The following is a 26,955-nucleotide window of genomic DNA, read 5'->3' as shown; positions in this document are numbered from 1 at the left end:
GAGCATTTCATTAGTGTGTGTGAGAGCGTTTCAGTAGTGTGTGTGAGAGCGTTTCAGTAGTGTGTGTGAGAGCATTTCAGTAGTGTGTGTGAGAGCATTTCATTAGTGTGTGTGAGAGCGTTTCAGTAGTGTGTGTGAGAGGTAAAATTTCAGTAGTGTGTGTGAGAGCTAAAATTTCAGTAGTGTTTGTGAGAGCATTTCATTAGTGTGTGTGAGAGCATTTCATTAGTGTGTGTGAGAGCGTTTCAGTAGTGTGTGTGAGAGGTAAAATTTCAGTAGTGTGTGTGAGAGCTAAAATTTCATTAGTGTGTGTGAGAGCATTTCATTAGTGTGTGTGAGAGCGTTTCAGTAGTGTGTGTGAGAGCATTTCAGTAGTGTGTGTGAGAGCATTTCATTAGTGTGTGTGAGAGCGTTTCAGTAGTGTGTGTGAGAGCTAAAATTTCAGTAGTGTTTGTGAGAGCATTTCATTAGTGTGTGTGAGAGCGTTTCAGTAGTGTGTGTGAGAGCATTTCATTAGTGTGTGTGAGAGCATTTCATTAGTGTGTGTGAGAGCGTTTCAGTAGTGTGTGTGAGAGCATTTCAGTAGTGTGTGTGAGAGCGTTTCAGTAGTGTGTGTGAGAGCTAAAATTTCAGTAGTGTGTGTGAGAGCGTTTCAGTAGTGTGTGTGAGAGCGTTTCAGTAGTGTATGTGAGAGCGTTTCAGTAGTGTGTGTGAGAGTGTTTCAGTAGTGTGTGTGAGAGGTAAAATTTCAGTAGTGTGTGTGAGAGTGTTTCAGTAGTGTGTGTGAGAGCGTTTCATTAGTGTGTGTGAGAGCATTTCAGTAGTGTGTGTGAGAGTGTTTCAGTAGTGTGTGAGAGCATTTCAGTAGTGTGTGTGAGAGCGTTTCCGTGATAATGTCCCTTACGGCACCTCATACAGAGTCACCTATCGGTCTTCTTCTCTTCTCTTCAATTCAATTTAAGTTTGTTTATATAGCGCCAAATCACAAAAACAGTCACTTCAAGGTGCTTTATATTGTACAGTAGGTCCTACAATAGTAGATACAGAGAAAAACCCAACAATCAAATGACCCCCTATGAGCAAGGACATTGGTGACAGTGGGAAGGAGAAACCTACGGCAGAACCAGGCTCAGGGAGGGGCGGCCATCTGCTGGGACCGGTTGGGGTGAGAGAAGGAAGACAGGATAAAGACATGGTGTGGAAGAGAGACAGAGATTAATAACAGATATGATTTAATGCAGAGAGGTCTATTAACACATAGTGGAAAAACTCAATGCATCATGTGAATCCCCGGCAGCCTATGCCTATTGCAGCATAACTAAGGGAGCATTCAGGGTCACTTGGTCCAGCCATAACTATATGCTTTAGCAAAAAGTAAATTTTTAAACCTTATCTTAAAAGTAGAGATAGTGTCTGGCTTCCATGCTTTAAAAGGTGGTGTCACAGGGATCCTTGGATTATGCATCTTTCGTTTTCCAAGAAAACTTTTTTTTCCAAAGAAACCAGGGAAAGATCTGAACAGAATTAGAAGAATACATGAAAATGACAGCACAGTTATAACACACCAAAAAGGTTAAAAACTTTTTAAATATTTTTCTTTCATATTTAATTTAAAACCTTGCCATCTCTTGATCTACAGAGGGAGGTCCCTGTTCCTGCCTTGCTCCCTGTGCTGCCTGGTGCTGTCCCTGAGAAAGATTCTGAGTGAGCACAGTAATAAGATTCTGTGCAGCGGCTTCCACTGTAGAATTGTAGTTCACATTCTAAAAAACACATATATAAAAAAAAAAAAAATAGGTAAAACATAACAGAAATTATGAAATATGTTAAACATAGGGATGCACCGATACCGGTATCGGCCTCGATACCAGATTTTCTAAAGTACTGTTAAAACTCCCCCGATACCATGGTTTGAGAAAGAAGACTGCATCCTAAGCCCGATTACTTATGGAGTCTTTTAAAATGTTTTCCATATTTTGGGGGAAGGATCAAATTGTTAATATTACTTTACTTTTCGAAGTAAGTTTCAGCCGAAATGATAGCGAGGCGTTTCTGTTGAGCTAGCATTTCAGCAAAAAACGTTATAAAATAAAAAAACACAGACTGCAGTGTAATTGTTTCAAACTTGAACACTCACCTGATTGTTCGCGCCAGCAGTGTTGTTGGAAGACGACGCCATCGTTCACTGAGGGACAAGTTAACAGCAGCCCCCACCCGATACAATGCGCGCTACTTTGAGAGCATGGGAAATGACCACTTCTCACGTAGTGGCTGGGAAAACGTCTCATAATTGATCAGTTACGGCGTAATTTGTACACATTACTGCTTGAAAGAGCTTTAGTAACTGAGTTTTAGCAGTTATGCATGACATGTTTTCTAAACATTATCAAATAATACAGTGCAGGAGGTGTTTGATAAATTATGTTCATTCCCAGGTTTCCTGAAGGCAACATGAAAAATGGACCATCTTGAGCCTGCAGTGGTCTGCTGTCACTCATGATTCCCCGCCCCTCTGTGTGTAGCCACGCCCACCACGCCAAAACAGGGCCAAAAGTCTGTAACTGAAAAATAGAGATCTGAAAGTGAAAAAAAAAATTGAAGCTGAGAGAAAAATCCGAACCTGAAGAATTTTTTTTTGTACATTAATTTAAAAGATCTGAATCTGAAAAAATGTAATCTGAGACTGAATAGATTTTTAAAAAATAATAATAATGAAAAAAAGATTCAGTTAATACAAATATTCAAAACGTTTGATTTTATTTTAAATCCAACCCTTTCTTTTTCAAAGTTCACTCTAAAAATGTGACTTTTGCTTTCAGTTTACATATTTTCGATTTCAAATTTTTTTTTAACTAAACAAACATTATGGCCCTGATTTAACTCCATAACATCAATGGATATGTTAAGGCAAGTTTGTGGTTGAATTGTTGACAGAATGATGTGTCCAGGAACCCGAAAGCAAGCCCTAACTGCTGGCTGAAGACCAGGAGGGCTGTTATTTAAGGTGGGAATCGAAAAGTTTGGGGTAGTAATTGAGGGAAGGAGAAAACTGACTGTAAAGTGGAGAATTGTGAAGGAGTCTGAAATACGGCAAAGCAACATATGCAAAACCATACATACAAACAGAAAATGCATTAATTTTGAGAAGACAAAGGCAAGCTTATGAGGATAAATGCGTAGATATTGATTGGTTAAGAACACAAACACATGCAATTTAATCAGCTTGCTAACTGGATGAGTGAGAGAATGGTGTGAATGTTTAATAAAATAGATGAAAAAAAAAACAAAAGAAAAGTGATTAAAGCAGTGTTTATAAGAGTGACTTAGGAGTGCTCTCGTACTGAGTGATCAAACCAGTGATTAGTATAGAAAGAAAATGAATATAATTCAATAATGTGATAAGGTTTAAACATGTATTTCTCTTGTCAAGTTGGCTGTTGAGCTGTGAGTCACTATGCAAATTAGCTGGAGTGAGTGAGTGACAGAGACACTTCCTGTGTTTGTGTCTCGGAGGCTTTCAGTTCGAGAGGGAGCGGTGGCTGTTGAGGATTATATGGCAAAATATAAAAGGGTAAAGTAACAGGATAATTGATTATGGTGGTCAGGATTGTTGAGAGGGGGAAATATGGACAGGGAATTTATAATTTGGTAATGATACGTTGTTGTAAAGGGGGACTATTGTTGTGTGGAAAACGGTGCAGCGGTTGACGGGGTTTTCGGTGTGTTGAACGGGTGATATTTGGGATTGGTTAAGATTTGTGAGGTTGTTGTTTTTATTTTAATAGAAGGAGTTTAATAAACATGGACATGTCGAAAAGGGCCCATAGTTTTGTACTTTGATGAGCTAATAAGCAGCTCTCTATTTCTCATTTTTTGTTTTGAAGCAGGCCTGGAAGAGGGTGAGCAGCGCTGACAAAATTCTCGGGAGAACAAAAATATAAGGTGGGCTTCTCCGGATTATAATTGACTGAGGAGAGGGCTACTTCTGGGGACCTGATTGGTTGTGGGTCTCTGTTTAAAAGGATTGTAGCGATTCAATCCAGTTAAAAGCCTAAAGGACTATTTTCCTAAAAAGTAAAACGAGATAAAATAAATGAATGAGCTCATGTTGCTGATGTAGAGTATCTGATTATTTGAAGGCTCGATATCAGCAAACGTCATGTGTGAATGCGTGTGAATGAATGTGAGTGACTGGTGGGGATGAATGGGATGCTTTGTTTTGCTTTTGTCATAAGCAGGACAAGGGGGAGACTTAATTGTGGGGATGCTGATTTTTGAGTTGCTTTGAGGGAATTTCTGTTCTAAAGGGGGTTAGATTATGGGATTACATTATATTTTTGGGTGGAGGCTTGATGTTATAGGGGAAAGATTTTTTGATATAACTCATGAAATGAGTGTTTCATATTTTGCTGCTATTTCTGCTATTTTTGTTTTTTATAATCTTTTTGTTTGATAATTGGGATGTTTTGGGCTTTCTTTCTTATAACACAGATTGGATCATAAGGGGGTAAACGGAGTATGAAATGCGAAGTTGAAATTAATATACAGGTTTTGGTTCTAGGAATTTCCAAGGATCCAGATTTCGACTGGAGCAAGGAGTCGAGGAGAGGGGTCATGATGATTAAATTGATTTTATTCCCTAAACACAGGTTTTTAGGGCCGGAGCAAAATACCTGGGAGGAGGATGGCTGAAGTGTTGGGAGAGATGATAACCCTAACCCTTTTTTCCCTTTTAATTTTTAAGTACAGGTGACACATTTTGAGTTTTATTTGGACACACATGTGAAGTCCAAATAAAAAGGGGGGATTTAATTTGAAATTGGTTTTAGGATGAGTTTATAATTATGGGTTTTTTGTGATAATTTAGATATGGTAAAACTGAGGCAGGAATTGTTGTTTTCATGTTTAGGCTAAAGGAGTAAAATGAACTGTATTCTGTTCAGAAGATAAATGGTGCCCATAAGAAGTGGTACACCAAACTTAAAGGGAAACTCTGGGAATAAAAGATATGCTTAGATAATTTGGGGAAAACTAGTGAAGATTTTAGCTCTGTCCTCTAGGGTAGAGGACAGAGCATATTAAGAGAGTGTTAAAAGTGTCACTGACTCAAATGAATAATATTGGAGATTATATATGTAGAAATGATTTTTTCTTACACATTGCAATCGTGCTCATTAACAGAGTTGAATGTTCAGTCCATCTAAGGTCATAAGCTTCGGCGAACGGGATGTCTCAGTCGATATATTGCGGGGGACTTGGAGCAACAGAAGGATAAACAGCATTCACGCTTACACACACACATGAGTTAAACATAGGCGAGGCCAAGGGCCTGAAATTCCTTTAGCTTTTAACTGAATTTGAGTTGGTTCAATAACAAGTGACAGAAAGAAGGAACTAAATAGGGGTTTGCTTGCAACTAAACTGGGTGACCTGAAAAATATTGAGATAACACATGCAGCTCTAAATGAGTCTTATTATATAAAATGCAGTTACAGAATAACAAATGCTGGTTGAAGTGACCAAGTTTTTGTTTAAAACAGAAGCAAAGGGAGGAAGTTTATGTATTTTGGTTAAGTCTGATAAAGTATAAATTAGAGTGTATCATGACATTAAGAGCAGCAAAATGAAATAAAATGTTATACCAAGAACAGGTTATAACACAGGAAATGTGAGTTCTAAAATACAGTTAGAGTTCAGCTTTTAGCTATGATGAAATTTATTTAGGAGCAATTAACTATGTTCTTACACTTAGTGATTAAAGTGGTTGTTTTTTCTTTGATCCTTTAGTAGAATAAGCAGTTATAATGATTTTCTATACATTTTCTGGTGATAGGTGACTTTAGATGAGAGGTAGGCACTTGCAGCAGCAGCGACAGTTTTGTGTACAGGATGTGGATGATCAGATAAGGGAAAATAGGGGAACCAACAGGAAGCGCCTGCAGAGACGTGCAAGCAGTGCTTTAAGAGTTTTACAAAGGCTGAGTAGTGTTACGAATACGAAGACGAAATTAGGTTCATGTTTTGAGTAATATTAGGTTGAATCAGGTTTGAATAAAGAGAGCACTGGAGGAACAGAGTAAGTTAGAGCCGTAGGAGGAGAAGGTGTTTTCTATCCTTTGCAGGAGGCCAGATTTCCACGAGAGAGGGACCAAGGAAGAACCTGACTTTACCCATGGAGTGTTCTTAGGGGGAGCTGGCATTTCTAGAGAGGGTCAGAGTAACGTTATAAGTGTGTGGTGACCCTCTTCGAGGGCCACCACAAGAGAGGGAGTGTCAGGAGGAGAAATATTTTACTGCTATTATTTGCCGCTATTAGTATAATCATCGTTACCATTTCATTATTAATAGTGATGTTGCATTCAGATGTTCAAATATATTGGTATTAGATCAGTCTTTATTACAGGTCCAGTTATAACCACTTCAAACTGTTAAGTTGAATTTATAATCTTAAATGTTTGTATGCAGACTGCATGGTGAAAGAAAAGGCCCCACGTAGAGTAACTCCAAAATGAGGAAACACTTCTGCAAGGCATGCTTCTGCAGAAGCGAAACTGAAACCAGAGTCTAAGTGCAAGTTAAGAGCAGGGTGTTTTATTAGGCATTTATCTTTGATTTAAGCTTTAAGGGGTTGTATTAGATTGAAACATTTGTTTTATACATTTTACATAGAAGTCAAGATCATTACCCACAGGATGGCCTTAGCCTGGTTGCTTAAGCTGAGGTCAATTAAGGTGCAGCGTGTATGTGCAGACATACACACATACACACACATAGTTTCAGTACATGCTGGCCTTCTGTCTAGTGGAAAGGTTACGAGGCTTAGCTGATGAAGTGAAGGATGAAATAAAGGGCAGCAGAAGCTGACACACATACACATACATAGAAGTAGACTCATTATGTTTTGCTTGCAACTGCAAAGTTGTGCATGAGTGACAGTTTGTGCAGAACGTGGACCTGATGTTCCAGAAGATAAGCCTGGGCAGGATGGTGACAGGAAGCACCTGGGGTCGAGCCGAAGACAATGTTCTTTTTTAAAAACTGTGTTCAAAGTTAACTGAACGGGTGTGGTTTTGATTTGACGTATGCTGCATTGAAATCTGCCTGACAACAGGAGGGGAGGGGGACTGTACTGTTTCACCCGTATAAAGCCTTTGTGCTGATGTTTGCAAGTCAGTCCAACACTGAATCTGTACCGTGTTGGGGCTCCGCATGTGTAACTATTAAAATGTCGTCTAATTGCACCCGGCCGGATCAGTGGTCATTATTTTGGTCTTCCTCCTCAATTCCTGAACCCTTATTAGTGTCCATACAGCTGTACTTAATATTGTTTAATAACCTGTTGTTTAGGGCTGGGCGATATAGCCGATATAGCCTTTCTCAAAAATTGATAGTGCGCCTTATGTATGAATTCTGGTTGTGCTTACTGACCTTGAACCGATTTTGGCATGCAGAAGTCTGTTAAAAATGTTTTAGTACAGCTTTGGTAAGCCATGCACTGCTTGATGGATTGTCAGAGCATTACGGCTACCGTAGTGAGGAGCTTCACGGAGTAATCTGGGTCCAAAACTCCGTCCCTTCAGGCCCCAAAGCCAAACTATCACTGAGAGTTAAAAACTTTACCAGGTGTAACAATGAAGTTTAACATCCAGGCATCCATGAAAACAGAAGTGTTCAGGGAGAAATGCAGTCTCATAGCTCATAGTCTCATAGATGTTGTACACAGGCCAAACTGAGCAGGTGCGAGAGAATTCAACATTAATGAATCAATGTTACGGAAGTGGAGGTAGCGCAGTTTTTGGCTTTCCCCATATTTCCAATGTGCTTCATCTCTTAGCTGTGACTGTCGGCATAATGAGAGATGATAATGGTTGTAGCCACTGTGATGCTTTCGACCAAAACAGGCGCATGTTGATGACATCATCAACATGCGTTATCGCGGTATAGTCAAAATCTCTACCGTTGGCCAAATTTTTATGGTTTCTATTGTATATCGTTTCTATGGCCCACCCCTACTGTTGTTACTGTTGATGCGTCACAGAGATCAGCTGTGCTACAAACTGGAACTCTGCTGAATGCAGTTACTGGATTTACTAGTTTGGTGAACTTCCAAGAACGAATGCTTCCTTGGCTGAACGCAGTGAACGTCATTAAAAAAACAGCTTTACTTGCACATAAATCTGTCAGTAAAGTCTGGCTAATAAATTCTGGTGGTGTTATAGGTTCTCTTGGTCAGCTTGGTTTGGCTCCTGCACAAAACAGTTTGCTCTCATATTTGACACTGACAGGAATAAAGAGTAAAAAACACGACAACCAAATTAAAAAAGAGAGACAAGTTAAAGCAGAAGATATTTTGTGTGTCAGAACATGTGATCCTCACCAAGACAGGCAGAGAAAAGGTCTGATTATTGTTGCTGAACTGTGATGGTGAACAGTCTCCTCTGTTGATCCCAGTGTGACTGAAGTCCGTGTGATGAGTGAGGACTGAGCCTGTGTTAGTCGATCGTCTCTAAACAGGATGTGAAGCATCAGTTCAGTCGTATTAAAGCCCTGAATAAACACTCCTTATGTATCCACTGTCTGTGTTTGGCTTCTCATCTTCAAAGACTCAACACAAGATGTTGGTCACATTAACATAAAACACAGGATTTGCTGCAGATGTTAAAGTGTGTTCTCCATGTGCTGCTGATCATGTATGTTAGTACCTGTAGGATCGATGAAAAGCTCTGATTCAGTTCACTAATGAGGCTCAGGGGAATAACTGGGATATTTCCCCAACAGAGACGTCCTGCTGGGATAGTTTTCCTGCTCTACACTCTGGTGTTTCTGCTCAAAAAACAACAAAATGAATTTTCATGAGCCTACAGATCATGGACTTCTTTGAGAAACTTAATGAAGACACTTTTCTTTCCAGGCTCCTTAGATTGAACTTGAACAAAGGATTTGAGAAGCAGAAAAGTTTTTAAAGATAAATTAAACATATTAATAAATATTCTGTTTATTTTATGTTATTTAGCTGTTTATGTTATTTTTCTGTTTTCTGTAACACGTCTGCTCTTGTGTCATACGTTATCAACAGTGTATCAATGCATTCCTATGGGTGGAGACAGAAACACCCACCCAAAAAGAGCTCCGAGCAAGAATAAAAGAGGAGGAGACAGGATCAGAGTGGGACAGTGGAGCTTGTTGTTGGTGTCTCGGTGTGAAGAAACTGTAAGTTTGCTTTGTTTCCTCCTTTAACAGTTTGTTTGTTTCTGTTTTGACCTGATGTTGTCCATCACAGCGACACTCTCTCCCCTCTGTTATATTATGTTACATACGTAACAGAGGGGAGAGAGAGTCTCTCACTCAGAGAACCAAGGTTACAATGTAACCACACATTCAGCTCTTGTGTTTGAAGACAAATCCTCATGATTATTGATTGGCTGGAATCAAACAGTTTGTTAAACATTTAATCATGTGGCAGTTTCAGCTGCTGCTCACAAATCTGATAACAGGAACAAGTTAATGCTATGAGGAAGACGTTCATCTGGGCGCATTGGCCTGGTTGATCATGTGACCGTGTTTGGGCTCAAACTGATATGAGTGGTTAAGCTGCAGGGCAGGTGTGACAGCCTCATTTTTCAGGTGTGAGTCAGACTCTTCATACAGTCCTGTTTAACAACATGTTGTTCCTGTTGATGCATCACAGAGATCAGCTGTGCTAAACTCTACTGCATGCAGTTACTAGTTTCTCTAGTTTGGTGATGGAAACATCGATGAGACTGTTTCCATCACCAAACATCATCATGTTGCTGAAACAACAAAGTAAAAAAAAAATAAATCTATCTGATCGAGAAATCACTCATCTTTGGAAAAGAGAGTTTATTACAGAGAAATGGCTCTTTCCAAAATAAAAGCTATACTATATGCTTCCTCTGGGGTATATTCTCAGCAGCATATTAAACATATCAGGTCCCCATGAGGAGAATCATGTGCTAACGGCTGTCTAAATGACTCGGGTAAAGTTTGTAGCATGCGTGCTTGTTGTTTTTGTCTGCTTCCACTTGTCTTTGCACTAGGATGATGTCGGCGCAAATGTGTAGTCATATTCATTGTGTTCCCACTAGTGCTGTCAGCGTTAATCTCGTTAGAATGACGTTAACGCCACAGCGCGGCAAATCTCCGTTAACGAGTTACAGCGGATCGCCCCGTGCGTTGGGCTGGACGGTGTCAACACGCTAACGAGCAAACTGCGTTAACGCAGTAGTTCCCACCCATGTAATTGAGCATTGCGTGGCACATCCGACATACTGTTTTATCCATGAGGCGCTTACCTTTAGGGTCATACTTCACATGAAGACCAAAATAGTTCCAAAGGCCAGATCTGAATGAGGGTGGGGGAGGTTCAAGGTCAAACGAAGATTTTAATGCACACGTGCGGGAGATGGATACTGTACGCAGACAGCATCGATCTCGAAATGATGGAGCATTGCTCAAACTCTTATAGCCTCTAGTGGCCCCCACCTAGTCATAAAAGCCTAAACATTTACGCTCTTTCTCTCATACGGCGGCTACGTTATGACCTCGGCTCCCTGTTTATCTGCTTCCAACAAGGTGGTGGATAAAACTCCTGTGGAATGTGGTCTGTTTCCTCTGCTATCTGGACAGAAAGGCCCTGACTCTCTGCACACAATATTCTCTTCATGATTCAGCAGTATAAAATGTTAAGAAACAGTGTAACACATTCACAGCAGATCAATGGTACAGGATAATACACACCTATCTAACAAATCTAATAATGGTCACATTCTTTTAACTCAGAAGTATAATGGAAACTAAACCACATACACATCACACAATCCATACAAGGGGATATAATATGACCTACAGCAGTATAATGCAACACAAAACAATATCATCCATTCACAATATATCAGCAGTCTAATCTAATACAAACCAGTTTAATAAATCTAATAGTTATCACCTCTTCAGGAGAAATAAAGCAACCTAAAACTACATAATAATTTCACAATCATTAATCAGGGGTATAACATGGCATAAGGTAATATCACAATCCCGCAATATCCCGCTGGACACTCTGGGTGTTTTCTACCTGCTCAGTTTACTTTCGCTTTCCTCAACTTAGTGCCGTGGAGCTTGTTATTGGTGTGTGAAGAAACTGTAAGTTTGCTTTGTTTCCTCCTTTAACAGTTTGTCTTTAGGAACTTTACTGTTTGTTCAGCTCATGTTTGATTTCTTCACACAACAAACTGTGTGTGTTTCCGGTCTCTCCATTATAGTCAGTGTGTAATGTTTCCTGGCTAACATCAGCTGTGTGCAGCTTAGTTCAGCACAAATCTGCCGCTCCATAGTTCACGGTAACGGACTCACAGCTGGACCAACGAGGCCGAGTGTGTCCTCACTCTACGTTCGTGTTTGTGTACTTGTAGTTTGTATTTTGTGAGTTCACTCAGAGCACAGAGGACGCAGCGTACGTGATGACGTCACAGCTCAGCTGCAGTGTTTTTCTGTCACTGTGATTAATATTTACACACGACACCCACAAAGCTCTGACGCTAAGCTAGCCAGACAGCATGCTAACGCTAAGCTAAGGCTAAGAGCTCCCTAAATACACAAGTTAAAAATGTAATTGAGCACTTTGTGAATGAGAGCAGCAACAACAGCACAGAGTTAGAGCTCTGAGTGTTTATTAAAGGATCGTTGTGTGAAAGACGCTCTAACACAGCTGACTGCAGCCTTTAGCTGTGAGCACTCAGTAACTTTAAACAGATGCTGTTATCAAGTGAAAATAGCAAAGATTTCAGGGCTGAGCCCCAGTATTTCTACATCCTAGTAACACCTCAGAGAGTCACAACTCATCAAAGCTTGTTATTATCATCAAGACAGATTTAGGTCAATATCATTTCACATTTCTGAGTCATCATCCATCAAATGTTGACACATAGTGGGTTTGTCATTCTCTCAGCTGACACTGAGATGAAGCAGGAAAGAAGCAGCTGATATTTGGACAGCACACATGATGGAAAGGAGGATTTCAGTCGATGTGCACATGAATGATTTGTGTTTCCTCTGCAGGTAGAAAGTGTGTGTGAGCTGAATTGAGCAGCATGGATCAGTGTGAGGACAGAGAGGAGGGAGTCCCTCCCTCTAAAAGCACTCTGTGTGGGGAACATGAGAGCCAGACCAAAGCTCAGAGGTGAGATGACCATCTCTAACTGTCCATGACTCTTCTCCATGTCACAGCTCAGCACTCACACTGGCTCATCATTATTCACAGGAACCCACCTGGACCTCCACCCAGCTCTGTGTCCTTAAGGAGTGACACATCTAAGGATCGGCTGATTCATTTTAAAGTCCAGCCTGTGTCTGCTGCAGAGAGGTGAGCTGTTAGTAACATGAACTCTTTGATTTAACTACTTGATGTTGCTGGATATAAACTGCAGTGCAAACACATCATTCATCCTATTTAAACTATCTCTGGTTTCTAAACAACTGAAAATAAAATTCAGCAAACAGGAAGTGAAACATGTAAAAAACTTTTTATTCTAATGTGAACTAAAGCAGAAAGTAACTGAATGAAAGATGTCTGATTTGGTCTCTTCAAAATGGTTGAAGTAAAATGTTTCTTCTACACCAGTAGAAGAAACTTGTTGACTTTAAATGGGTCTAAAGATGCTGATATTTACTTTAAATCAGGCGTGTGTCGTCCTGCAGAGAGGTAATGTGTGTGTAAATGTTGTTGTGTGTTTGTGAATAAATCCTCCATCATGTTTAATGTCAGCTCTGTTTCACACACATGTTCATATGTGCAGCGGTGTGTGTTGGAGTGTTTCCACAAACACAGCAGATACTCAGAGATTATTGTTAGGAAGGGGAGACAGTAGATCGTGTTTGTGTTCTTGGTCACATGACACAGGTCAGCTGTTCACACAGCGTTCAGCTTCATAGGCTGGAACAGTTTGGAATAATACTGGGAACAATGGTTCTTGTATGGAGCTTTTCTCCTCTGAGCTCTTTGATACTCGCCTCATTCACACATGGAAAGCATTGCAAATAAATGCGAACACGGTTTTCCTGCACTCATCTTTCATCAGGATGGTGTCAGTGTGAGCTGTTTCTATCACTATAAACCTGACACTGAATTTTGCATCATTTCCATACAAAACTAAACACAAGTATGAAAAAAAGTGTGTTTACAGTTTTACTTTGAAACAAACAAACAAACAAACTGTGCTTCAGGTTGGTTAAGAAACAAACAGACTCACAGCAACGCACAGACGTCCGACCTTCATATATCGGTTGTTAAGCTTAACGCAGGAATCACAAACATTCAGAGATGAACTTACACACTTTGCTTTATACATACTTTGAGTTTAAAGGTACTTGACCTGTGAATGATGACGTATCACAAGTACACACAAGTACATTTACTGAGAAACGGCTTTAACTTTAGAAACAAAGTTCAGTTAGAAAAACATTTGAAGTCATTCAGAGTTTAAAACCCAACAAAGAAGTGTCAGTGATCAGGACAACAGTGGAAGGACTCTGGAGTATCATTTGTATTATTGATCATTTTGATCTCTGACACTGAAAATACAGATGCAGCAAGGGAAGCAGCAAAAGTGACTGAACACAGCTTTTAGAGGCTAAATTCAAACTTTCAACAATCAAAAGTGGTCACATCTGTGTGTGTGTGTGCGTGTGTGTCTGTGTCCATGGTTCCTCCACAGAGTGGACCAGCAGAGCTCAGAGGTTCCCAGTGGTCAGTCTGCCCAGCAGCATCAAACACAGCTGGACTCTATATTTATGGTCTGTACATGTACAACAACTACTTTATTATTAATATTAATAATAACACATTTATTTATAGGTCCCTTTCAGAACACCAAGGACTCTGTGGACTAAAAGAAACAAACTTTAAAATCAGACGGAGCAAATGTGATCACAGGCAATGTTCCCTCTATGCTGCACGCGTGCGCAAGTGCGCAGTGCTGGCACGGTCTCTGCACACAGAAAATCTGCGCTGCACACAAAAAAAATCCACCTGAATTGAAATGGGATTAGAACGATGCCTCCTTATCTCATAGTCCAGCCAATGATGCGATTCACATTCGTATATACGCAGCTAATCAACGTGGTTCACAGGCTCTGACAGCGTCCTTATGTGCCCACACTGGTGTTTTAGCAAAGCAGCGAAGCCACGTTGATGACAACGTGTAAAACCATTGGAGTTGTTTGATTGTTTGGTTTTCTTCCTGAATAATATTGTTGTTCATATTTACTGCGGGAAGAAACGGTAAAAACTGCGTTTTATAAGGAGAACGCTGGAAAGCACTCTACGCCTGTGAGCAAAGATGAAACCAAAACACCCCCCACCCATTCCTATTGGTCGAAAAATGCACCATGTGGACCAATCAAAACAGGGCATCTAGTTGTTAAGAAACGGGAGGAAGTTTTAGAACTGACGTGTTTTGAGATGTGAGAGATTTGCCACGTTTAGCACAAATCTTGTGTAGTTAGTGTGTAGTGTAGTCAATAGTTGTGTTGTGTGTCAGAACAATGAGGCGACTGCTGAATGTTACAGGTGTTACAGCAGTGATACATCTCCTGTTGTCAGGCCTGCAGGTATCAGGCTGTTGTTCTCCTTTATCTCATAGTGGACAAAAATTATTTTTTGGAGTGGCACAAATAATTTGTGTGGCATCAAATTTGATGCAGAACAGCTGATTGTTCAGTAAATAGTTTGAAATGTTTATTTAAAAACGCCTTGGCTGCATTTTTAGGTAAACAGCTGCAAAAAACTTTGTTTTAGCCTTTTGAAGAAGTAACTATATAATTAATTGCGCAACATTGGTCATTATTTACTCTATTTTGCATCCAGAGTTACAGGACTCTCTCCCAGACCACAGACTCATATTCATATTTTTACTTCCAGTAGTGTTACTACACAGGTCATGAACTAGATTTTTTAAAATTTTCATTGTAAGTGGGCTAAAGCAGTTAATTAAAAGTAGTCTAACATAAATGTAAATGCTGTAATTTGATTATTTTAATAAACCATGTAACTTGGATGGATTGGATTCTGCTGTGACCACAGTGCACACATCTGCTGCTGCTCACAGTGGTCCAAGGGAGGAGTTTGTGTGTTTATAGTTTGTGTGTTTTATAGTTTTTATAGTTCTTCTCAAACTGTTTTTATAGTTTTATAGTTTGTGTGTTCGCTCAGACACATGAAACATTAGAGGGAACATTGATCACAGGGAAACGTTTTAAACCTCGAGGCTTTAAACAAAAACCAAAGTGAAACAGTTTGTAGTTGAGATCAGTGGGAATGAAGCTGAATAATTGTTTCTTCAATAACTTTGTAAATGAGAAATATGATGGAAATTAGCAGCATTAGCACTTACTAATGATATGAGTAGACACTCGGCTGTATTGAGACGACCACATTAGGTGGTCCTCAACTGTAATGGAAACCAGTGGATCCAGTCGACTCGTGGCGACCTGTGGTGAGTCGATCTGAGCAGCTACTAATGGAAACGGGGCCATAGATGTGTTTGTGCTTAATATCAATGAATCACAGGATTTTTACATTACTGTTAAAATCTCATGTTTTTTTGTTAAAGTGTGCAGTTCGGGGTGTGTTACTAAAACTGTGGTTCACTTTCCAAAGACCCAGCCCCCATAAAAAGCAGCCAATCAGCTTCTAAGAGTTACACACCCACTTCACTAGCTTGAAGAGTGTTCCTGTACGAGGACTGAAAATGATTTAAAAAGCAGCCAAAGAACAACTTTGACACACCTTCATAAAGCCTGCAGAGCAAAGAAAAACTAGCTGAAAGTCTGACTGCTCTTATGAAAAGTACAGAGAAATTATGGGTCGGTCAACACTTGTGCGCAATATAAGAGTTTAAATAAATCTAAAGAGTAACTCAAAATCCTACAATCATACTGAGAAAATCATCTACAGCTAACTATCCAAGTGGATTTATTTAAGACAGCTCCATCTGCTGGTGGCCCTCTGCAGGTGCATGAAAGGGGCGTGTTTATAGTGAAAGTAGTAGAGAAAGTAAACCCTATGAGAAGGAGGACTCTCAGCAGCTTCCAGCTCATATTCAGACATTTGACTTCTCACTGAAAGCAGCAGGTTTAAGTGTCTGTACCTTAAGAAGAGATAACATGTCAGTAATAATTAGAGTTGATTGAGCAATGCTGTCCTTGTAATGTAGTTTATGATTTTTATACATCTGTTTGTGGACAAGTCCAGTTTTTCTGTAGAGCCTCTCAAGTTGGTGACAGCAGTCAAAGTTCACGTGTAAACCAGAGCAGCTAAATCAGGTCCAAATGTGTTGTTCACAGTGAGTGGGATCATCAGTGTGCTGCTATGATCCTGCAGCAGGATGTGTTTGGTCAGAGAATGGATAGATCACTAAGTCATTGTTGAGTTTAGGGGGACAGTAGACAGTTGGAGTAGGTTCAGCCAGTTGACACACAGTGGATTAAAATAACTGAAGGCAGGAGCAGACACCTGTATGACTTTCCACCTCTCACATAGATTATTGTCCCTGGGCAGAGCCACAGGGCTGGTAGATGTAAACAAACCTGGAGGAGAGGATTTATTCAGCTGAGAAAAGTCACAGAGTTGTGTCTTGATGCTCAATCATCCAGGTAAGTAAATCCCAAAAGGTTGATTCTGTTCATCTGGATGTTTTCAGTGGGAGAAATGTTTCATCATCATCATCAGGTGACTTCTTCAGTCTCAGCTGACTGCAGGTTTCCAACCTTATAAACAGAAACCAGCCCACTGAAGGAACAATGGGCTGTGAGGTCAGTTCATTGATCATTGGTACGCATATTGTCAGGACCATTGATCAACAACAACTGATCAATGGTCCTGAGTACCATTCACAGAGAGTTGGGGAATGGCTGCAATCACATCATTGTAAGATGGTGACAGATGTACCCTTCGGTCCCTCCTCCATTCAGAGATGGTCTTTTCCTTCTCACATGAATGGCCTCCTTGACTCTGCCCTCAAACCAGCGTTCACATTTACTCAGGACCTTCTTGATGTTCTTCTGCTTCCCTGGCTGCTGTCTGTGGGGATGGTGTTCGCTCGGTGTTGTAGCGTCCTGATGACGCCCAGTTTGTGCTCCAGTGGATGATGAGAGTCAAACCTTAAATACTGATTTGTATGTGTAAACAGAGTGAACCTTGAAGACCAGCTGTCTATATAATCAACTCAGTCACCTGAAACATCTCCAAGTTTCTGGCTTCAATCATCAACCTGTTGGTAGTTCAGCTCTGAACACCAGTGAAATGTTTCTCCCACTGAAATCACTGCATTATGAACACAATCAACGTTTTTGGATCATGGAGTTGTGGAGAATGTCTCAGTTAATGAGATAAAGTCAGACTTACAATTGGTGAGGAGATCATGGATGATATGCTCCTTGATCGTAAAGAAGTGGATGTTGTGTAGACTGAAGTTCAGAGTGGTGAGTCATTCATAAAATATTCTGTTCCAGCTGCTGGAGGACAACATCATCACTTTTGTGAAGAACGAGCTGAAGAAGATCCAGAAGGCTCTGAATCCAAATAAGCCCCACTGCTTGGAGTTTCAGAGGGACGATTATGAGCAGAGGAGCAGCAGAGAGGCATTTGTGAAGATCACAGTGGACTTCCTGAGGAGAATGAAGCAGGAGGAGCTGGCTGACCATCTGCAGAGACGTAAGAGGATTTCTTCTTACCTGTTAGATGATAAATCAGACACTTGTGACACCAGTGTGTTCAGTCATTTCTCAGTGGGTCAGAAACTCTCATCAGCATTTTGTAAAATATGATTTTTCAAGTTGTATTTTTATTATTATTATTCAGAACTTCCTGCTGCAGTTTGTCATCGTAGCCTTAAATCCACCCTGAAGAAGAAGTTCCAGTGTGTGTTTGAGGGCATCGCTAAAGCAGGAAGCCCAACCCTTCTGAATCAGATCTACACAGAGCTCTACATCACAGAGGGAGGGACTGCAGAGGTCAATGATGAACATGAGGTCATACAGATTGAAACAGCATCCAGGAAACCAGACAGACCAGAAACAACCATCAGACAAGAAGACATCTTTAAAGGCTCACCTGGAAGAGATGAACCAATCAGAACAGTGCTGACAAAGGGAGTGGCTGGCATTGGGAAAACAGTCCTAACACAGAAATACACCCTGGACTGGGCTGAAGACAAAGCCAACCAGGACATCCAGTTCATATTTCCATTCACTTTCAGAGAGCTGAATGTGCTGAAAGAGGAAAAGTTCAGCTTGGTGGGACTTGTTCATCACTTCTTTCTGAAATATTTTTGTCTTTAACTCTAATTCAATTCAATTCAATTCAATTTTATTTATATAGCGCCAAATCACAACAAAAGTCGCCTAAAGGCGCTGTATATTGTACAGTAGATAGCACAATAATAAATACAGAGGAAAAACCCAACAATCATATCATATGACCCCCTATGAGCAAGCACTAATCAAAGCACAATCCAGATGCAGCCTATAAGAACATGAGCTCTGATCCTTCACTGACAGGTTTATTATCCTCAAGTTGTTCACTTGTCTCCAACAACCAGGACTTTAGCTCTGTTTTTTTTTTTAAAGCAAATACTTGAGCTACCAGACTGCACCTACATCTTTTTCAGATGTTCTTATTTTAAGGTCTGGTTTGTGTCTCACCTTTATTGCAATCCCCAGTGTCTCTCTGTTTTTCAAATATAAATCTGTTACCTCGGTGTGGCCAGACCAACATGGTGAACCCCAAATACAGACAAAGGTGAAGGAACTGAATATTACTTGACCTGAAGGCTTTATTTACACACAGGAACTTGACACTTTCACTTTTTAACATGAGCTGTGAACTATGGTCAGGTGAAGTGGGCTCTGTGGTAGGTTTCGGGAAATGGGTCTTGGTTTCAAAGATAGTGATCTGAGTCACTGTAACAGAGGTAGAGCAGCATCAGAAAGATCTCTGGTGGAGGTGGTAAGTGAAGGAGGTTATCTTCAATGTCTTACTTGTCAGCAGCTGGAAAGCAACTTGGGGAAGGCAGGTGGTGAGGCCTGGGTGAGTGCTTGTTAGCTTTGAATCCAGGCAAATGGTCCAGTAAGTCTAAGAGATGAAAGGCATTAATGTGGCTCTGAGTGAATCAAGAAGACCAGCATCCAGGATAACGTGACTGAACTGCAAGGGTGAGTAGATGATCCGAGGATTAGGAGGTTAGCAGAGTTATTGAGAGTGCTGGTGTTATATTCAGCCTAGTAGATTACTGTCAGGTGTGGACAATGGACAGGTTGACCAGGCATTGCGGCGTGACGTCAACTCCAAAGCCCTATAAACAGTACATTTGCATAATGACTGAAACCAGCCCACTGAAGGAACAATAGGCTGGGAGGTCAGTTCCTTGACCATTAGGTTTCAGTCATTATGCAGATGTACTTTTTATAAGATTGGGGAAAGCTGCAGTCAGCTGAGACTGAAGAAGTCACCTGGATGAGTGACAAAACGTTTCTCTCACTGAAAACGCTACGTCCAGATGAACAGAATCCACTTTTTGGATTTACTAACCTGGATGACTGAGCTTGCATCAAGCAAGTTTTTATGAGGTTTACAGTTTGTTATCATTTCTAAACCAGAAGGTGGAGGAGATGGAGCTCATGATAACTGGCCACTGCCCTTCAGCGTGCTTTATGAAATCATCCAATCAAAATAAAGTTGGCCTTTAGGGAAAGCGGGGCTTTAAAGGGGAATGAGCCAAAGCAGCTTTGAGACAGAAAATGAAACGAGAGTCTGCACCAAGTCCAGGATGTGATACATTATTTATAACTACATTTACAGTAATCACACATATTAGAATTGATAACGTGACCAGCAGTACTCTAGTAACTGTAATACTGCAGTACTCACAGGCCTGTGCCAGCAGACACTGAACAACTGTCACTAAATTAACCTGCTCTTTACTGGTTTCCATTTACATACATTAGAATAATTGTGTTTAATTTGAAATATTTTTCTTCTGTTACACTTAAAGTATTGAAATTTTTTTTATTTAATTGTGCATTGTAGTGTACTCATTTGTACACATTTGATTACTTAGGTTCAACGTATAAAGAGATTTTATTTGATAATAAATATTATTGTTTTGTTGTTCTTGGTTTTTTTTTCAGGCTGAGCAGCTGTATCCTGTCAGAGAAAGGCTGTACAGATTTGTTGTCAGTGGTCAGCTCCCAGTCCTGCAGTCTGAGAGAGCTGGACCTGAGTACCAACAGCCTGAATGATGCAGCAGTAAAGCTTCTGGCTGCTGCAGTGGAGAGTCCACAAGCCAAACTGAATATTCTGAGGTCTGACCGATTTGTGTTCTTTATTCTTTTGTTTGTTTGTTTGTTTGTTTTGTTTGTAACTGAGAAAATAAATCAAGCAATTTAAACAGTAAAGGTAAACTTGATCAATTTACTGTTGTTTTGTCCCACATCTGCTCAGCATAAAACAACAAGGATTCTTAAAATATAAGATTAGTTATTGGACCCTGATTACACTTTAACAGCAGTCTTTGTTCATGTTTTCATTTTCAGACTCAACATCTGTGAACTTTTAGTGGAAAACTGTGAAGCTGTGTCCTCAACGCTCAGGTCTCAGTCCTCTACTCTGACAGAGCTGGACCTGAGTATCAGAAATGTGCAGGATTCAGGAGTGAAGCTTCTGTCTGCTGGACTACAAAGTTTAAACTGTAAACTAAATACTCTGAGGTCAGATCAATTGACATTTTGTTTTTTCAAATCAACCAATTAAACATTTTGTTCAAGTTCATCCATATGATGTTGTATCTTAGTATGTTAAGGTTTCCTTCAAAAATAAAAAGATGGCATGTAATATAATAATATAATAACAAACTTTTGTTTTTCAAACAAAGTATTATAGACTATCTTTCATTTTTCAGACTGAGCGGCTGTAACCTGTCAGAGAGAAGCTGTGAAGCTCTGTGCTCAGTCCTCAGCTCCCAGTCCTCCAGTCTGAGAGTGCTGGACCTGAGTAACTCTGACCTGCAGGATTCAGGAGTGAAGCTTCTGTCTGCTGGACTAAAGAGTTCACAGTGTGCAGTGGAAACTCTCAGGTCAGGATCATTAACACATATCATAATTTAAAATGTGAATTATATTATTGATTGACTTATCAATAGAGCTTTTAGCTGAACTTATATTTATATTTCAGTGGATTATTAGACTCTGAATTACTGTGTAAAATTTGTCACAGTCAAATGTTTTGTTTATTTTTTTAAAACATTCATGTACTGGCCATTTTACATAAATTTGGCTAATCTTCCACAATATATACATTTGATTTCGTTAGGAATCAAATGTACAAATTACATATTTTGCTGGATATTGGGTATTAATGAAAAGTCTTTAATGACACCACATTTCGATATGTAGGAGGTTACCGGTTGGTATTGTTTCAGTGTTTGAGTTTTCCTTGCAAAGAAACATCTGGAATTTAACAAAACATATTTTAAAGCTGTTTTCTCTAAAGGGATTTGTATTACTGATGGTAAATTTGATTCTTTTTACCGAATCGAGTTTAAATGAGTCACTCACCAAAATGCATCATGTCTTTTAAGTCATTTGAGTCACTGAGTCAGTTGCCCAGAGAGTGCCAAAAATGTACTTTTTCACTCAATCTAATTTGTTTTTATTTTCTTGTAAATCCTACTGCTACGATCAGTGATTGAAAAATAAAAACAACTATTTTATAGAGCAAAAAAAATTAAGATTTCTAAATCTGACATATATTTTGTTTATTTTATTAGTATTTCCCCAAATCTGTTAAATATATATTTTCTCATCTAAATAATTTAGTCAAATAGTGACTTTCAGAATATTTTACTTACAATCTGCTGCTAATGTGAGTCAGACACTGTTTTCTTTTTTTAATAGTGGTGGAACTGAGTTCATATATTTTTCCTTTAGTCTGCTTATCATCTTTGCACAAAAACCAAAGTGCAGACTGAATGTTGTATTGCATCAGTCAGACTATCAGGCTTCATCTCAGATGAAGGAGTGACTCTTCCATGGTAACAAACTGTGGGTTTCAGCAACTGAGAGGCAGGAGGGAAGGGTGAGTGAGTGGTCTTGATGCATGCTCAATCACCCAGGAAAGTAAATCTCCAAAAGTTGACTCTGTTCATCTGGACGTAGCGTTTTGTGGGAGAAACGTTTCGTCACTCATCCAGGTGACTTCTTCAGTCTCAGCTGACTGCAGGTTTCCAACCCTATAAACAGTGCATCTGCATAATGACTGAAACCAGCCCACTGAAGGAACAATGGGCTGGGAGCTCAGTTCATTAATCATAATTATGAAAATTCTCCATTGATCAACAACCACTGATCAAGGCCCACTGATCAAAGCCCACTAATCAATGGCCATGAGAACCATTCACAGAGAGTTGGGGAATGGCTGCAATCACAGCATTGTAATCATTATTTTAAATGCATTGCTCTAACAGTGTATATTGTGTCCTTGGGCAAGACACCTTACCCTACCTCCTACTGGTGTTGGCCAGAGGGGCCGATGGCGCGATATGGCAGCCTCGCTTCTGTCAGTCTGCCCCAGGGCGGCTGTGGCTACAACTGTAGCTGCCTCCACCAGTGTGTGAAAGTGAGAGTGAATGAATAGTGGTATTGTAAAGCGCTTTGGGCGCCTTGAAAAGCGCTATATAAAATCCAATCCATTGTTATTATCATTATTATTATTATTATTATTATTATTATTATTATTATTATTATAAATGTAACAGGGCTTGGTGCTGATGCTAACAGTGCTAGCTGCTTCAGCCTTTATTTACACATTATAAGCACATTTAGCTTATTTTAAACAGTATATAAAACAGCTAGTACAAGCTAGCACAATAATTTTTATTTTTGCATGTGAAACCGGAGTTGTATTTACATCTTATGCATCCAGGTTATCCTAGGTCACCATTTTTTTCCACATATAGCTTTGCAAAAGTTGCATGAAAAGCACTTGCAACAACAAAAAGTAATATTCCAGAAACACGCTTTGCCAATCCGATCAGCTGTTCATAGCACTTCCTACGTTGGAATAGATGTCAGCGCGAACTATCGTATGTCCGCCATTACCTGCCCGAAACCTGAAGTGACGTTTGTTGTGGAAGTTTTCCACTTAAATAAAGCCTGCAGATAAGCGGTGAGCGGTAGCCAACATTCTTTAATCAAACATACAGAACAGACAAACAAGTTTGTGAAGCGCCTGCTTGACCACGGGGCAGGGTCAGCAGGGTCTGAGCCAGAGCTAGGCCTTTTTCAGGAACAAAAGGCAGTACACAGCTGTTTCACACCTTAAAATTCACACTCCCTAGAGTCCTGGAAGAGACAAAAGATTCCTTCCTGTGGAGTGGTCAGCTTCCCCCAACTTCCTAACTAGACCCCCACCATTTGTCTTACAGTATGGGTGTCAGACGTTAGAATCCAGTGGCACCAAGGCATTACAATAAAATAATGTGATTAATACATAAGTGAAAGAAATTCCATTACAATCCAACCCTTTGATTCTCAAATCAAGAATCACATTAAAACCAGAATTTCTTTCCTGACATTCTGTATATCACATCAACATTATTGTACACTTAAAGGAGTTTCACACTGTGTATCCTCACTTCACGGTTCTCCCACCACCCTTTGTTCATCTTTAATCTTCCCCCCAATCTAAGCTCTCACATGCAAATGGCAACAACAATGATACAGAGGAAAGGTCTTCTCCAGAGTGTCAAAGTACTTTGCATGGCAAAGTGAAACAGCATTAGGTGGTCATTCCCAGTCCCGGTCATGGCTCCTGGTGTCTGTGCCATAATTCCAACGCTGATCTTCCTTGCGCTGTCACTTTTGGAGCTTGGCACGCTCTCTCCATCCCTCGATTTCTGTTCCAACGCAGCTGTAGATTTAAGGCAGAGCACGTCGTACACCTTAGTTGTCTTCCTCAGCGTCAACGTAGAAATCTCTTTCATTTTATTTTAAGATTTTGCTGTTCAAAATCTTCTCGTGACAATCCTTTGGAAGCCCAGTGGTGCAGCCCACTGTCGTTTGTCTGCTGTCCTGCAGATGGTCTGTGCTTCTCACTGGTCCTGTTGAAGCGTTCTCTCCCGGTCGTGGTCTGCATCTGCGTCAATCCTTCCATATCCCTCATGTCACGGTCTCTGCAATTTAAAATGAAAGCTTCCACGGAAAACCCTCTCTTGCCCTATGTCAGCTTAGCACAATTAGACATGCACAATGAAGTTGTGCATTGTCACTTAAAAATTCCCAGGGATTCTCCCCTGGAGCAGTTTCACTCCAGGCCCTGTCTTAAGAAAAGGTAAAACATTAGCCAGCGGTGTGTCCTGCTGTAAATCATGTGATTAGATCATATGATTAGCCCTCTGCTGTGGAAAAATAGATGTTAGCGCAGCGCATCTGTATGCACACTTTCTCACAGTGACCTCTGCACTGTAAACAATACAAGGTCATGAATAACACACCGCTGGTAAATTCAAAGACACAGAAAGTGGCAGTTAAAAGGTTAAGTCGGCACGGCCCAAAAGCCCATGCAACCTGTTGCAGTCACTTTCTGCTCCTGTAAAAAGAAACATACATACATACATCCACCCTTTTGTCAGGTCAAGGTGGAGGTGCAATCTTGCATAGTCAGTCAGTAAAAGCTTTTGTCAGTCCAGTCAGTCCCCATTTTTATTTGCTGACAGTAGAACCTTTCGTGACGCAATAAGTTTCTACTGCCAGCAATGACGTCATTTCAAAAAAAAAGAATTTAGACTGGATTACATCGCTGAATCCTTTTTGGCAGGGACTTGTTTTCTGATTGTCCCAAATAAGTGGCTTTCTCCCGAGCCCATTTTAATTTTTTGGAGAAACTCACTTGCGATTGTTCAACATGTTGTGTAGCGCTTTCGATCCCGATCTTGCAGGCCTGCTTGAAAAGAGAAAATTGCCAAACAAAAATCTCAGTGCACTGCTAAAAATCAAAAAATATGAAGGCCTCTTTTTAGAAGTTGTCTAAGCATACTCTCAGAATTATAGATCAAAAGAAAACTAATTGGCAGTTTCAAAGTGGTACCAAAATAAAATGCAAAATCCCCAAAACTTTCATCCACCAGTCACACACCTCACACAACAATATTCTATTAGATAATGAGTTTTGTTTTCCCCCATGTAACCAGATGTGTGTTATGATAAGACCTCCCCCACACATCAGAAACAAGAAACTCAATAATCTATTAGTCCCCACTCATCTGACCCCCCTGCAGCATTCTGTTCACCCCTGCAATGATTCAATCATCCTTCCCCAAAATAATACTAGTTCACTAGTCTATGTATCACTTCTTAACCCACTAAGTGAACCGGACAAGATGATGGTAACAGCAATGCATGCTTAAAATGCTATTTGGTCTTCATGAGCTTCATTGTGTGTGTTTGTGTTAGTAGGATTAATGCATTTTCCTGTTTGTGTAATTTTTGTGTACCTCTCCTCTTTGCGGTGCTCCAGACTCTTTTCAATTCTCCACGCAAGGCAGTCTTTTTTTCTTCCCAGTTTCCTAAACCCAAATTTCAGTTCCCATAGTAGAACAGCCATGTTCTCCTTGCTCCTTCCACTGTGGTCTCATCTCTCCCCCCTGCAGCAGTCCAGTGAGAGTCAGTTGTCTTTCAGCTTTGTCCTGTGTTTTCCACTGTCTCATTTTGCCATTTTGCTCCAAAAGTAGCAAATGTCCAACTCAGGCAGTCTTTTCAAAGGTCCATTCACACACAGTGAAGTTGCAGCTCGTTGGAAATGCACATCCATCCAGTCATGATGATGCCATTTTTCTGCTTGCTGTCGCTGTCTTGCACAGCTGCTGAACCTTTTCTTCACTGCTCAGGATACTGCTGTGAGCTCTTAATATCCATCTCATTGTTCTGGAACTGCATTTCTTGTCTTCAGGGAGAGATTCTTGGAGCTTGTGTTCTCAGGGTGACACACATGGAAGTTAAGCTGTAAAACAATTCAGCCAGAACTTGGCTTGAGTGTTTCTAAATGGTGTTGACCTATAATTTTCTTCCGACTGCTGCACGTGGAAAATTGATCCGGGTCTGCTCTTCACCTGCAAGTGACACACTGAGACATTTTGATCATTGTTCTCATTGCTTAAAGCACACGTCTCCCCTCTCTGGTTCTGAAGTCCCCTTTCTTAAAAACCCAGAGAGATTTTAGTTGTTCTACTCTCTTCCTATTTTATTGCTTATTTTTATCAAGTCTGCTAAAAAAGAAATTTTTGTGTGTCCACCCTAGGGGAGCTGGTGGTCTGCAGTACCACCCTCTCCCGCTAGTTGGAAACAACTTTTACACACATTTCTACACTCCTCTCTTTTTTTTTTTCTTGTTTTGTTCCCCATTTTCAAAATTTTGAACCCCATTTTTCTCTGTTTTTTTTTTTTTTCTCCACACACAACAACTTTTCCCACACAACCATTCTCTGCACACACATTTACTCAGTTCTTACCATACAGTCACACATTGAGTTTTGTCCCTGGCCGCCCGGTGGAGCGCTTGCCGCAGTCGCCTCTCGAGCCGCTAATCCGGCTCCACTGACTGCCCCTGGAATCTAGATTCTCTATTACTGCACGAGGCGTCCCCCGTGAGGTTCCTTGCCTTCTACGGACCAAGGAACGAACACCGCCACCCACAGTCTCCTTTGAAGAAGTTAGGATCTTTTAGAAGACGCTAGAGATGTCACTCCGTGATTCTACACGAAGACTCTCCGTGATTCTACACGAAGACTCCCTCGGAGCTCTTGCCCTGGAAGATCGTAACACTTTCACCTTCTTGAGCTCCCCGAAGGCTGCAAAACACTCACCTCCTCAGCCAGACACAAAACTCTC

General features: G+C 40.4%; 1 protein-coding gene and 1 pseudogene across 1 annotated transcript in view; both read left to right on the top strand.

The window, feature by feature from the left end:
• Nucleotides 1-26,955, top strand: part of LOC134620315 (NACHT, LRR and PYD domains-containing protein 12-like) — a 290,226-nt gene that overhangs the window by 176,384 nt on the left and 86,887 nt on the right. The gene's annotated exons all lie outside the window — the stretch shown is intronic.
• LOC135932101 (uncharacterized) lies at nucleotides 12,078-20,643 on the top strand (annotated as a pseudogene).

Source organism: Pelmatolapia mariae, linkage group LG3_W (genome assembly GCF_036321145.2).
Source record: "Pelmatolapia mariae isolate MD_Pm_ZW linkage group LG3_W, Pm_UMD_F_2, whole genome shotgun sequence".
Lineage (NCBI taxonomy): Eukaryota > Metazoa > Chordata > Actinopteri > Cichliformes > Cichlidae > Pelmatolapia > Pelmatolapia mariae.
This window is presented reverse-complemented; position numbering and strand designations above follow the sequence as displayed.